The sequence below is a fragment of the Hetaerina americana genome, unplaced genomic scaffold (assembly GCF_022747635.1).
Source record: "Hetaerina americana unplaced genomic scaffold, ioHetAmer1.1.p SCAF_5, whole genome shotgun sequence".
Lineage (NCBI taxonomy): Eukaryota > Metazoa > Arthropoda > Insecta > Odonata > Calopterygidae > Hetaerina > Hetaerina americana.
Window position 1 is genome coordinate 77,284,437 of NW_027287095.1, and position 14,483 is coordinate 77,298,919.

Here is a 14,483-nt window from a genome sequence, read left to right on the forward strand (position 1 = left end):
AAAAGAAAGAACTACTACTGCATTGCCGAGAAATTCCATTCGAGGAAAGAGGGGCACGTTCCTCGCGCAAAACGCTTTTCATTTTTTTTCCCCAACCAAACCCACCCGTTGAGTGGTTCGACCTTTTTCTGCGAGATCGACGGCGAGAATGATTTCGGCGAAAAGGACTCGGAAGGCGCGGGGCGACACTACAAAGGGAAGGGGTGAATGGGGAAGATTATAAGCCCCAGCTCGCACACCCGAATCTCCCGGTGACACACGTGTTCAACACGTGCATTAGGAGAATGAGCGTGGAGGGGGGAGCGAAGGGATTTCCTCCGCCCATCCCTGAGGAAGAAAGTCACTGCACCCCTACACTACGGGGCATGTGCATTGGTCGAGGAGGGTGGTTGGTTTAGGGGGGACGTTTTCTCTTGGCCACCCGAGGGAGGCAAATGAAAATGCCCGAGGGGAAAGAGGAGGAGGAGGACAGTTGGTCGGTGAAAGGGAAGAAAGCTCATCCGTAAGATTTTCTCGCAAAGCAACTGTCCTTTAAAAATACTCCGTGCTTGAAATTTTTCATGTCATTTTGGAAGCCAGGGAAAACCCTTGATTTATTCACATTAAAGGGGCAGATTTACAGTGTAATCCCACAGTTTACTTTATTACAATTTTAAATGAATTTTATGCTTTCTTGCCACATCCTTTTTAAGTGTGAAAGCATGTAGTTTGCGATATTCAAGCACAGTTCATAATTTGTAATAATTAAATATTATGCTTTAAATCTATCATGAATATCCATTTTCCAAGATATTTGGTTTCTTTTCTCCCTGCATGTTAATATCCTAAGAGGAGAAATAACATCGCATTAACCCTTTTGGTGAAACGAAATTCCAAACAGTTTTCAAAATTGAACTTAATCTTTACAATTACCGAAGTAGCTCATTTAATTTCCTAAAACGTTCAGAAACCCATTATTAAACTTAAGATACAGTATATGAATGTATGATGCACAGGCTAGGAAGTTATACTCTTTGTTTTGATGTGCTCCGAGGAACAGATATCAGAAATGTTCAATAAATATGTTTCCTGAAAGTAAGTTTGTCACTTCGTATTCCTTTGGCAAGGGGGACATGTCTCTAAATTGATTAAAGCACAACCCTAGCGAGTATGGTTTCATAACAGATTCTCGAAAACCGAAACCCATCCGATTCCATAAAGCAATGATTGACCTCAACCTTCGAAGGAGTGCACCTTTCGGTCATGGCCTTGATCTTCGCGGTTTACAGCGCATACTATTGAAAGAACCTCTTTATTTGATCATTCGACCCATAAACTTCATTCAATTCGACAGTAAGCGGATGCTTAATACCATGAGTTCTTTCATAGGAATGACAAGGAAAAACCCTAGGTTTTGGCCGAATTTTTATCTTCTGACGAGCTTCAGTTTCAAGTCCAGCATTCCATCTCGATAAGCAGGTATGTCGTTTTAAGGACCCAGTTTAAACGTGCCTACGAAGATGAAAACCGATTTATCAAACAACTTTCCACTAACATTAGGGTCAAAATTTGAGAAATTACAGCAAAAGAACCTTCAAAACACTACATATCGCATCACTTAACGAGCTAATTTTCACAGTATTCCCAATTTAAGTGAAAATTTAAAGGAATTTAAATCATCATTTGCCTATTCTTATGCTCCAAAGACGAAAATCATAAGTATAAAAAATGTATTCCACGAGCTTGATGCATCCACCGAAAACGACAAGTATCTACATGTCTTTGTTGGGACTAAACTCTTCATATTTTTGCCTAAAAATGAGGTTCATAACAAAAATTAGATTTCTAGTCCATTTCTGATCCCCTTCTTTCACTGGCAAGAACATATTACAAATTTTCACGGTCAACTCTCGTCTCCTGAGTAACGCGTCAAAAGTTGCCGTTTTATGGCTTCACGTTACTTAAGGATACTTGATCTAAGCATGGAAGCCCTTCTCACGCCTGGAATCGCATGGCGAGGAGCCTTTGCACCGAGACTGATGGGCCTCAACACGTGTTAGCCAGAGCATCACAAGCAATGACCGGAGTTTGGATGATGTTGGTCGGAGATTTGATGAAGCGATGGGAAACAAGGGCGTAGTCATTCTTTCCAAGCCCCTATTATTCGGTACTGACTGCGAACGCGACTTGTGTTTGCGATAAAGCATTCAAGTTTCAATCCTACATGATATTCAAAACTTTCGCGTTGGGATGTAAATACGAAGCTTTGATGTCAATTTTGCATTTGCTATATTCCATTCAAAAAATCTCGGTATCATAAAAATAAACCAAGCAATATAGATAATATTTAGCGCTTCCATTCCGTAATAATCGTCTTTACGGAGTGTCGTGGAAGATTTGTGGCTAAAGCGCTCGGCTGCTGATTGGAGGGCTAAAGTCCAAATCTGAACACCCTCTTCATGCCAGCTGTGAAATTTTTCGGTTATCAGGTCTTTCTGAGGAACCGCTGGTGGCATTCAAGGAAATATAATGCCTCCCCCCCTTATCCTGATGTGTTAATTTCACTCGAGATGAAATATATCCTCACCAATCAGATTAAAGAATGATTCTGGCTAAATTATTTTGGAAACTCTCCAAATTTTTGGGATGAAAAAACATTGATTAACAAATGCAACAATTTCAGATAGTAAAAAAATCATTCGCCTTAACCGGGATCAAGGCGAATCATTTTTAATCTTTGAAATTGTTGCATTTTGATGCACATATAGCGGATGACTCTGTTAAAAGTTACTGTGGTGGCATCTCCCGCAGTTTATAGGAATTCGACGCTGCTTAACTTTTTCCACCGAGAACATTAGATTGACTAACTGTGGAAAAAATATCAGTAAGTAGCGTTTCTTCATTTCAAAAATACGATATAAACTTTCGGGTCGATAACTGTGGTCATAGCACGTAAATAGGTTTTTGAATGTGAGTATTTGACACGAAATAATGCATTGCGAGCCATATTCGTGAAATAGACCGTTTCATTTTCCCAATTCTTTCGATTTGACATTCAACTGAGGTGAAATATTGTCTGTGATCCTCTCTTATTTCCATTTGTTGTTCAGACCGCTGGCCGATAATGTGGGAAATCAACCTGCCATCACGCTTGAGAGAGAGACTATTTATTTGTCAAATTTATACTCCGGAGGTTCGAAAACATTTGCGCTAAGGGTGATCCCACGACCGGCTAATCGTTGTGTACCCTAACGAGACACGTGGTTCGACGGAGCACGTGCGTGGGACGCGGGCGCAGAGGGTTGGGGTTGGGGAGGGGAGGGTGCGTCTCGGGGGAGGAGGGCGCGCGCCTACACCACCATGATGGGGCCTCGCTTTATATAAAGGGAGGAGATAATGAAGGAGCCAAAATGGGGAAGACATCTAAAAGAGGGCAAGCGAGGCAGGAGGGGATGGGGAAAGGGGCGAATGGAAATAGAAGGTAAACGCGTGATAAATGTGCCGGGAGAAGAGGAAAGCTTCTTTGAGAGAAAAACAGGTGGAGCAGCATTTAATCTAAAAATTTCGTCCACTAAATGAATCCTCGGCCATTTATCCCGCACATCGATACACCGACCTCATGTTTGTAATCGCTTCATCACCGAGTAGTGCATCCCAACGAGAAAATAAAGAGCTGAAGTTCAAGAAAACTTTATCACAACACAATTTAAAAATTATAATAACGTGGGAGAAGCACCTCGAATAATAGAATACTCCGATTTAGACGTGTACTATACCCAAGGTGCGGGTTTTTCATTAAAGTTGAATCGGTATTTTACATGATTCCCAGTGGTGTGTATAAGAAACCATATTTCTCGTATAACTTGCGCTTCCTTTTTCCGTCAACTAATGCAGAATTTTAAATATAATTTTGGACTCCATAGATAAACTGTTGAACACTTACGGAAACTTTAAAGGAAATAGATACGACATTAGGTATTAAATTGGTTTTAGTAATATACCGAAAAACTCCAAGTTGACTCCTGAGATGCATGTAGTTGCTTGTTCCTTCATTAAGTGCTGGCTCCAAGACAAAAGATAAAATATAGATAAAAATTTATTTTATCAAAGAAGAACACAATTTCATTTGTTAAAATGGCTACACACGCCAGGCCACCCACCAACGATCAGCCAACATAAATAAGCGAGAGACGACGGACACAACGCAAAGATGAAGGCATAGATGAAACCCAAAAACGATAGGAAATGGTACGGAAAGAAGTTGAGAAATGGTGGGCCCGAAAGAAAGGAGGAGCCACGCAAAGGACGTAACAAGACTAAAAAAGATCGAAGGATATAAAGGCGAGGAACGAAAATCATGGAAGGAGCAAATCAACCCAATACAAAAAAGTAATGGCAAATAAGGAGATGGGAATAGTCGGTCCCTGCGGGAGGGTGGCGGGTGGGGAGAGGATATCAGAGGGAAAGATACAGAACAGGACTTGGAGGGAGAAACGTCAAGACGTTAAGAAGCCGAAAAAGTTGAAGGCGTGAAAGCGCACCTTGTCTTATTCGTTCAACCGGTCGAGACAAAATATCCACCCAATAGAAGGAAACTGGGAGGACAGAGAGTGAAAGAGAGAGAGAGGGTGGGGGGGAGGAAAAGTAACGTATTCCGAAAGGGAAAAGGGAGAAGGAGAAAAAACCGAGAGGAGGATAAGGAGGATGAAGAGGGTGGGGGAGAAATGGATTGGACGGAAAAACAACAAGCGAGAGGATGCGAAGGGAGAGTGAGAGGGCTCGCTTGTGCTGAGGAGAGCCACTTCTTTTTCTTCTCGTCCTTTAAGGGCCCGCCTGCACCCCCACCCTCCCCCTTGTCCGAGGCGAGAGTTCTATAATTCTATAGCATTGACCCTGTCGCGATGCGAGACTTGCCAAAGAGTCTCCCTCATAAGGGGGGCACCTCGTCCGACTGCCGTAACCGTCTGGGACCCCCCCCCCCTCCCACGACGCCCTCGCAACCCCCCCCCCCCGCCCTGATCCCTTTCCGCCCCCCACCCCCAAGTCCCTCCGCCCAACAGTGTCTTTTCACATACGCGCCCGCCTTTTATTTCCTTCCCTCCCCCCACCATTCCGATGAGTGTGGGGGGAGGGGGTGACGGCGGTGGGGCCGTGCGCGTCACTCACGCGCGGGCATCACCCCCTCGCTTTTCCCCCTCGCTCGTGCAGACTTCCTCTCCGCGCGTCCACTCCTCTCTTTTTACGGATTGTGCGTGCGCGTTTTTTTTTATTCAGTCCGTCTCATCCCCATCCCCGCGCGTCATCAGATCTCGATGGACCATATCACGTTTCCCACATCCCTCTTTTTTGGGAGAGGAAGGGAGGCGAAGGAGTGGGCGCGCGCGTGTGCAAATACCCACGCTTAAGTGAGACACACACAAAGTGATGCAATGATAAAAAATGACAACGGAAAACGAGAAGATGGGATAAGGGGATTGGGAGAAGACATGGCCGAGTGCTTGTCTGCCCACTTTTGAGACGAAGTCAGTAAGTCACTCGGGATATAGCGAGGTGACTCGGGCGGGGTTATAGTATGTTTACTGAGACAGGTTGTAGTCTTGACGCGAACCCACGAAATGGGGAATAAATGCTTCTAAACACCATTGGCTTAGTCGCACGAATTATTTTTAGGGAATATACCTTGCGCCACTTATACATGCCCAGTCGATCGCCTTGTCCTCCATGAATCGAGAGGTAAAACTACATAAAGTGATGTAAATATTAATTCTAATTTAGCAATGAAATTTAACGTCAAATGATGAATTTAAAAAAAATAGGAGAAAATGTTATAAGCGTAATCCAATCGCTGTTTTGTGTGGAATACTCCGCAGAATACGTAAAATAATTGTATACCTGTATATTCTTCTGAAGGTTAAGAAGCTCTCCGTTTAATAACATATTATTATAATAAAAGGTCCATCGCTTTTTGTAATTAAAATTTGAAAATATATCAGTTCATTTAATTTCTCAGACATAACACTAATGCACAAGATATGGATGAATTGAGAATATAATTAGAATTGAGAATAATGCCTTTAAACATCTTATTCCAGCCTTATGATCACCGATTTTGTATTGGAAAGGTTATGTACCAGCGGAGTCATAAATGCCGGTGATAAATAGTTATGATGACGATTTTATGCAGCTAATACGAGGTCTTAAGGATCGGTACACAAATTAAATATGGAACTTTTTTGATGGATTAAGTGATGATGGTCCCCCACTGCTTCGAAACCGTCCCAAACCCATCTCCCGAACGTCGGCCGTCACCACGCAGCACAGGAGGGAGCAACCACAAAAGTCACCAAGGCAACCCTTTTTATAAGTCGCGTCATCTTTTTATATACACCCTCGAGAATTTCCTCCTCCGTCTGACACAAAAAATATCCCTCGCCTAGACGCATAGGGCAGGGAGAGCGAGAGAAAAAGAGCGCAGAATGAGCGCGCCCACTCCCCTCCAGCCTCTGATCCACCCCAACCCCTACGCCCCTCCCTCGTCTCCTGGAAACGTGAAGGGGACGGCGCAGTGAGAGCACTTCATCGAGGCGGCGACGACACTCGGGGGATTTCAGACTCAACGCCGGGCATTTCCCCGCACGCGAATGCCCGAGTCGTTCTCCGCCGTCGTAATTATGCCCTCCATCCCAGTACGCAACGAACTCTTCCCCAAACCCGGTTTTTTATTTGCTTTGCTTGGCACATTTGGGAACCGCCCTCACCACTCCGTATCCCCTTACCGTCTCCCGCATAATCCCTCCGAGTGACTGACCGCGACTGCCCCGCCATTAAGTCGCTTTTACTCTCCCTTTTCAGATTTTCAGTCCGGACGGCTGTCGTGGATGGAGCGTCTGCTCATCCAAGCCACCGCCTTCGGATCGAATCCTTGCACAAAAAAGGGACTTACACACATTCTCAGTGCCAGTAGTTAGGTGAATCATTTGGAGGCCGGGGGGTGTGCCGTGATCTTGGAGGTGATGGAGCGGTTTTGATTCCCCGTAAGATAAAACCTGGGAGGGGGCATTCCTCAAAACGACGCTGACTTTGAGTGTATCGGCTTGAATTAGTCATCACATAATATTTCAAAATTTGGTTTTGGTTCATATTGGTTTCGTATGTTACCCACTGCAATCAATATGCATCCATAAGCTATAGTTAAATGGATTCAAATTAAATGTACGCATGTGAATACTCTTGTCTTTTTTCATCTTTCTTTCTTTTTCTCTTTGTTTTTCTAGAGTAGCTAATAACTGAAGGGATTATTAATTTTTTCGTTGCAGTGTAGGTATAAGGTCATTTTCGTAAGTGGCTATTCATAAATAACAGGTTTTATTTATAAAGAAGTTCAGCAGACTACTATTCGAACTTTTATGGATATCAGTACGTTCACGGCCTGCTTTCACAAATAATACTGGCATTCAAAAAAAATAACTCACAACTGATTGATTATACTGAAACACACAATTTCCGAATCCGAATTCAACAGCAATAGCTATAGTCAATCTCCAACGGTACCATCTTATAATATATATATTTTCAGGGAGTTGGTTTCTCTTGTGCATTCTTCAGCAAACAACATTTTAACTGGGAAATACTCGTTTATACCATTTTAGAACAATCGAACCCAGGAAGCAAGTGGTAGGTGTGGCTTTGGTAAGAATCCTCTGGGATAAAAATGAAATGGTATTTAAGGGCATGTGACCTAATATCGACCAAAGACAAAGTCGCTAGGACGTAGATAATATGTTTATCTGTATAGAATCCACAAGTTCACTTCCCACTTTCTAAAAACTTCAAACCAGTAAAACATCTTCGTTCTACATTTCGATTGTTCTATTTTCCGTGCGGCTGAAAATATGCAACTCTCACGCGAGATCCGCTTGTTGTCTTTCTAGATTGGAAATAAAAGCCTTTTATATAATAGTCAAACCACAGCTTTCTCGACAAGTCACAAGTGAACATAGAACTAGGTCACTGCTAATATACATGTAACTTTGAAATATTTTCTGTTTTTTAGTTTCATCTCACACTTATTAAAGCTCTACGTTATCTTAAAATCAATCTCTTTTAGCATTCCTCATTCTAAACCATCCCACACCACCCAGTGTTTGCCTATTGATTCGGTTTTATTCAGTTTGCTGGGAAGCAATAAGAATATTGTGATGGAACATTGGGAATTCCGGTAAATCACGGAAGACGAATCTCACTTCCCACCCCAAAGAAGTTAAGGGCCATTATATCAATCACATTTCACAATTTTATATAAATATTACTTTAGGGCTCTTGAGACAAGGTTTCGTTGTAGCTATTAGATGTAATCAAAAATATTTTTGTTTATCTCCGAAAATGAATTACGTAGCATGAGCCACGCATTACATGAAAAAAGGTTGAATCTATCAAATCATCACTATGTTATCACAAAACACGGATAAAAGCTCCAATTGCTATTCGTTTTATTATTAACTTAGTGTTGCTCACGAAAAATAGCGATAGTATTTGGGATTCAGATATTCAGACAAGTAAGGTCAAATAGTGCCACAACAATCCTTAATGAATATCACCCTTAACAGTAAGACACAACACGGCACCTATGGCCCTTGGATTACTTTGCGTCCACCTAACTCATTATTGTAGCGAGCCCAAACCATTTGAAGTTCACCTGGAATTTCACTTATTTTAAAAATCACTGCCAGTTGCCATCGCTCGCTTGTCCGTGCCAAAAATAAGGGTAGTATTAGCAAAGGGCTGTGGCCTTTTACTACTTTTAAAGTTGCCGGACATATGCAAATGTTTTTGAGTGGACTATCTGGTCTCAGGACAATAAAGCTATTTCTGTAATCCCCCCTATTCTCATCCACTCTGCCCTCAGTGTAGCCTCTCTCCGTCGCCTTAGATCCCACGCTCCCGCCTTCTGCCCTCTCCTCAATGAAGGGAAGGCAAATAAGACGACGGTTCAAGCGGGCGGAGGAGACGACGGTGGGTGGGAGGAGGAGTTGGGCGTGGGAGGAGCTGCAGCAGGGGCGGGGGAGACGAGGAGGAGGAAGGCGATGGGAAAGGGTGAGGCGGCATAAAGAGAAGATGCGCGCAATTGGAGGGGAGTGGGTGGGGGCGGGCGGGAAGGGTACATTTATGGGGGGGGGCGTGCTATGTGTGCGTTGGGTGGCGAGGCAAGACGGGAGAGTGTGGAAGGATTCGGAATGGGTCTGGCCATGGCAGCGAAACATTCTCTCTCTCTGAGGCCTCCCGACACGAAAGGAGAACTCGTCTTCAGAAGGATGAAAGGGTATGGGGATACCATAAAACTTCATAGTGCAGAGAGAGAGAAAAGGGGGAGGTGGGAGGTAGGGAAACAGAAAGAACATTGGGGTTATGTGGAGGGGGAGGGATGAGGAGGTAAACTTCTACTTCCATCCCTCACGCAGCAGCAGAAATTTCGAGCAATTGAATTAAGTGACGGCGGAGGAATCAATCGAAACGTTTCGACGGGTAATGAAGGAGAGAGAGGGAAATGGTTGCTCCTTAAAGACCTCCCTGCCGTCGTCTTCTTATCGTCCGGCCGTGCGACGGAATGTTGCGGCGGTGGCTTAATCGATGTGACCCTCGGAACCTCTTCTAGGGCGCAAGGAAAAATAGCGGACCAGTAGCAGTAACGCAAATGAGAATCTACCTTTTAACTCGATAAAAAATCTATTGCTGTGTTGGTCATCTGACCTCTTGTATAAAATTCTCTGTGCATTGGAAATAATATGAAAAAAATTTAATTAAGAACATGTTATGAGTATTCAGAAAGAAAAAGCTCCTCTACTATTCGCGTTAGGGCAGTCAGTTTATTTCCATGAAACGAAGGCGATGAGAAAATTGATGGAGTTCTCCGGCTGTCAAAAAAACAGTTAAACGAGCTGGGTGGTAATAATTACTTTCGTTTGAGATTACTTTACATCTTATTCAAAATGAGCTAATTTTATCTTTGGCAAGAGTTTGTTTCTATCACAAAGAATTTTCAATGTCCATTTATGAATTTCAACCAACATTAACACTGACTTTGGGAAATACGACAATTCATAAAAAAAATACAAGAACGTTTACCTTTTGGCCTCCTGGCGTGTTCGGTAATATATCTGATTTTAATTCACAAGAAAAATTGGACAAAATATTTTTAGATCAAAGCAATTGTGGATCCGAAAAATATCCTGTGCGTTGAATTGATCGGAATTCACATTTGCAAAACTATAATTGTCGACATTGAGGATAAGTATCTACAACATTTCTATCTTCGGTAACCAAATACTTAAAATATTCACTTTCCAGAGAATCCCTCGCCAAATACTCCCACAGCATGAGCAGAAATGAGGGGGGAATATCTCGCGGGATATCAAAACAAAAAAAATATCCAATATTTTTGGATGAGTTCATCAGAGGCACACATATTAACCACTGATCAGTTCGCGTCAAAACAAGTGAAGAGGCAGTCCATCCCTTCTCTCCAAAAATCCACAAACTACCCCTCTCCCCCTCCCAGAAATGCTTCTGGAGCAGTATTTCGAGGCTCCATTCTCCTATCTTCATCTCTCTCTCGAAAGTCAAACAAATGAGCATCGCATCCAGACAGAAATGGGGGGTCGGGCGGTGGGGTGTGGCGGGGGACGGCGAAGGGGAGGAAGCGAAGGAGAGAGGAGGGGGTAAGGAGAATGGATTCTCGCGAGCTTTCCTCTCCTCTCCCTTAATCCCTTCCCCTCTCTCCCTCCCCTCGCCGCCCAGTATTTTCAGGACCGCGAGTTGAGAAGGGACTCATCTGACAGAGGAGGTCAATTGAGGTTCACTGCCGCCATCTCCTTTCGGCGATTGATTCCCTTTCCTAATGCGTTATAGGCCCATAATCTCTTTCCCTTCCTCCTCCGGCCACCCTCCCTGCATATTTCGTACTTAACCGCATGGGGTGGGGGAATGGGGAGGAGGAGGCAAATGGTACGCCTCGATCTTAAAGAGCGACGGGGAGTTGGGACGACGGACGGGAGGAGGTGGATGCTCGGGAAAAGAGTGACGGATGGGGACCCACTAGATGGAGAATGGACAGAGAGGTAAAGGCTGTCTGCGATCCTGCGACTTACTGCTGCTGCTCGTGCGAAGTGGACCACCGCATCAATATTGCTTTGGGAAAAGGAATTCCACCATTCAACGATGTGCAAGTCATCTGAGATCACGAATCTGAATCCCTATGCTGTTCGTTCCAGCATTCGACAACAGATAAAACGGATAGATAGATGAATCAAGGTCCCCGGTCATAGCTATGGTGAATTCTTTTGCTGAATGACGGAAGAAGTCGTGACTCTCTAAACATCAGTCCAATATAGAGTTAAAGTAGATATCTAATCCTATCAGGTTACATGCCAACGAATCGAACCTTGATTAAGGTGTTCGGGATTCAGGTGCTCTGACGGCTGAGGTTACGTATTTCTTCACAACTTCATTAGGAAATTTGACTTGGCTGTACAGTGTCCATATCTATTTGCCCAATATGAACCCACGACTCTTCTGTGAAGCCTAGCACTTTAATGATGCCATGTTCTTAAGACGCACTTCTACTTATGAATTTCCATGAAGCAATTAAATATGACCTTGAATACATATGAAAGTATCGGGAAATACTAAAAAATCATTTAAAAACTACAGCTAAGTACCTCAAACTGACAATGAAACAGATTCAAAGTAATTGCTGTAACTGAAATATTCTCTCATTGTCGTCGAAGAATAACATTCCGCGCCGAGCACGTTAGTGCGGCGAGCAACGGTCTGGCCGACTAAAACGAAGGTCGATTATCGATCGTCACTCTTTTATTGGAATGGTTTCTCTCGATCAAGAGGAATAATTTGTGGCGGTCCTTAGATGATGACATTGGATTTTAACGGTGAGACATTCGATCGGATTCTGCGAATGGTAGAGCCATGAGGTCGAGAGCATTGAGCCCACCGACGTAGCTGAGATTGGGAGAAGGGACGAATACGAAAATATATTGGGAAAGAAACAACACCATTCTAGGGTTCGGATAGGCCGAATCCAGGACAACACCCATTTCTCTTTCTTGATAACGATTCCTCCGATGAGTGAGGCCTAAACAAATAAAGAAATGATATTTTTCTTGCCAAATACCACAGACTATTGCGGACGAGAGAGTTATGACAAAGGCGGATTAGGCTAAAATGTTCTTCAGTCCCCAATTTCTCATTGGAAGATGACATATTGGCAACTAGCACATCGACCAAAATATCAGTTAATGATTAAACCAGGCTGAAGCTGTTTGACATAATATTCCTTATCGCGACAGTAACGTAAGTTCTTGGCTTGAGGAAACCACACACGAAACTACATTACATTGGTTTAAAAAAGGAAGAATTTTATTTCACAATTTTTATGCGAGAAATCCGACTCTTGAATTTCGCTATTCTGTTTAAAGCCTATTTTCTTTCTTGAGGATGGGAACTGTTTATTTAAAGAATAAATACCTTTGATATTAGAGAAAGGTTTTTTCAGTTTAACATCGTTGACAGGTTGGAACTTAAAAAGCATCGAGAACCCAAATGCAGCGGAATGAAAAGGTAGTCTATAATCAATAACAGGGTGTCGTAATAGTTGCCCCAGAACATGAGCAAACGTTCCTAAATTATGGATATGATGCGATTCCGTAAATATGAAATTTGAACGATTGAATAGGAAATATTTTGGAAATGGAGAAACATTGTTTGATTTTCTGCTCATTTCACTCATCTGTCACTTATTCCAATGCTAGCAGAACGACGCAAGTATTATAACCGCCGTAAAATCGACCACGTATCTTCTGTTGCTTTCACGACATTTTATGCGAAAAGAAAGAAACAAAACTTCACGATGACAGCATATTAATATGGCGCAAAATTTAATCCACCCATTGGTACAGATAGTCATCACTACTGATCAGTACAGAGATCAATGTTACGTTCACTATCACAGATCCAGAGCTATTGTATCTTAAGTAGCGTAAGCAGGCGGAGTGAAAAACAGAACCAAGGTCCGTCCATGGTTTTCATGTTTCACGCTGTCGCGTGACTCTTGGTTTTTGCAAGCTCACAAGTCGAGGTCGCGGAACCGGCCAATGGCGAATATCGGCAGAGCATCATCGCCGGGATAACATTTCGGGACTCAGAAATCTCGTTGAGTTTAAGCGACGGAGAAAAATGCTCGTGAAAGATCAAATCGATGCCAATAAAGCTGCTGGAGGGTAACTGGATCGCTCGGGATGTGGCGGCTCCGATGCAAAGGGGTTTGGGGTTGTTTGGTGGCGGGACGAGGGATAAGTCGGGGAAGAGGAGGAAGGAGGGAAGGGGAGGAGAGGCGGGAGTATATTTAGAAAGACCACGAGAGAGGGGAGGGGCGAGGGGGAGAGAGTGAGGTTTTTCTCAGCGTGAAGAACGAAAGAGTATTTTTGAGCGGGGCAGAAATTTTGAATAAGATTACCCGGATACTATAAGCACGAATCGATTGCCTCGTCCGAGCATGTCCTTCCTATTAACTACTATTAAAACCATGCCAATGTGTCTTCAATTTATAATTTTAATTAGAGAACAGAGACAGGCTATTTGAAAGAAATATTTTAACGCGAGACTATGACAATGTCATTAGAAATCAATGTCATCCTTGTTATATCCTTTAAAATAGTAACGTTGCACGGTGTTTCAACTATACATTGTGGTAGAATGATTTAGTTGAAATTATTTTTTATTTTAGGAGAGAGAATTATAAAGAAGAATGTCGATTTCAGTGGCAGAGAATGAAAACTGGAGGCCAAGTAAAAGTGGCATTTGGTCGTGCTAAAGTATATGATTGTTTAAGAACAAAATGAGAGGGTATTGCGCGAAAAATGAACATAATACGCTCAGGAGTTTTTTTTAAAAGGAATGGCTACGGTTCCCTTACACCTTTTTTATAAATGTACCTATGACAACTAGCACTCTAGATGAAAACGTCATACTACTAAAATCCCAGTGAAGTGATGCTCAAAGCATCGGATCTTTCTGGGAAACCGTGCAGGCGGCACGGGGAAAGGATTTGGACTCCTCCTTGAAAATGTGTGAATTTCACACGCTGTTTAGTGGAGGAGAGCGTCACCATCACGTATCAAAACCGACCTTCAGTCGATTATTGTGCCACTAAAAACTGGCAGTGACTCGTTCTTCAAGTTCTTTCTCCGTGATGACTCCCACAAGATCCTAATCAGGATAAAGATCAGAGGACCAATAAAACTTGCCAAGCATCGTAACGCAAATCCAAATATCTAGCATTTCTTTGAGCTGGTGTGTACTAAATAGTAAAAGATTGGCCAGTCTCCATATACAACACCCTTTGAAAATTTTGGGGAGAACAATTCAACGTAGAATTACGTCTTCACCAGACACCAAAGATTCACATCCCTGAATTTTTCGTGGTAGTGAACTGC